Source organism: Nannospalax galili, unplaced genomic scaffold (assembly GCF_000622305.1).
Source record: "Nannospalax galili isolate Female #2095 unplaced genomic scaffold, S.galili_v1.0 scaffold85, whole genome shotgun sequence".
NCBI classification, from domain to species: Eukaryota; Metazoa; Chordata; class Mammalia; order Rodentia; family Spalacidae; genus Nannospalax; species Nannospalax galili.
In genome coordinates, this window is record NW_008358866.1 from 2,089,761 (window position 1) to 2,090,474 (window position 714).

Consider the following 714-nt stretch of genomic DNA (forward strand, 5'->3'; position numbering starts at 1 on the left):
TGCATTTCTGGAATAAACCTGACTTGATAATGGTAGATGATCTTTTAGATGTGTTACGGTATGGGTTTGCAAGTACTTTTTTCAGAATCTTTGTGTCTATGTTCATTAAGAATACAGGCCTATAGTTTGCATTGCATTTTTGTTGTATCTTTATCTGATTTGGGTATTAGAGTAATACTTGCTTCATAGAAGGAGTTTGGGTATTCCCTCTGAGTTTCTATCTTTTTGAATAAGTTAAGAAGTATCTTTGACTAAATTCATCGCATATCTTCAAGACTTTTGTCTTGGTTTCTTTCTTGTTGAAGGCCCAAACCTGGTGGGCTTCGGGGGCATTCGACAATTGGCACCCCACATGGGGTATGAACCCACGACCCTGGGATTAAGAGTCCCATGCTCTACCGACTGAGCTAGCCAGGCCTCCCACATGGCAGGTGAGAATTCTACCACTGAACCAGCCATGCGCTATCCATTGCACTCATTGGTTGCCAGAATGCCTGGTGCAGTTTGCTGAATCTCCGATTCTACGCTCCCTGCGACACCACGCTACTCTGACGTCGTCCTCCTGTTCTTCTTCTTCCTCCTGAACGTCTTCCAATGCATGGCGCCCACCGTTATACTTCATTGGCCTTTTACTCTGATTCATCAGTACCCTGCTTGATTGATTGACTGCTCCACATGATCTTCTGCACCATTGTTATGATCATTTTGTGTGTG

At 43.8% G+C, this 714-nt stretch overlaps 1 non-coding gene across 1 annotated transcript; it reads right to left on the reverse strand.

Moving 5' to 3' along the window:
* Positions 1-344: 344 nt before the first annotated feature.
* Trnak-cuu lies at positions 345-417 on the reverse strand. Its single transcript has one exon. It is a non-coding gene; the product is annotated as a tRNA-Lys (tRNA).
* Between the last annotated feature and the right edge of the window lie 297 nt (positions 418-714).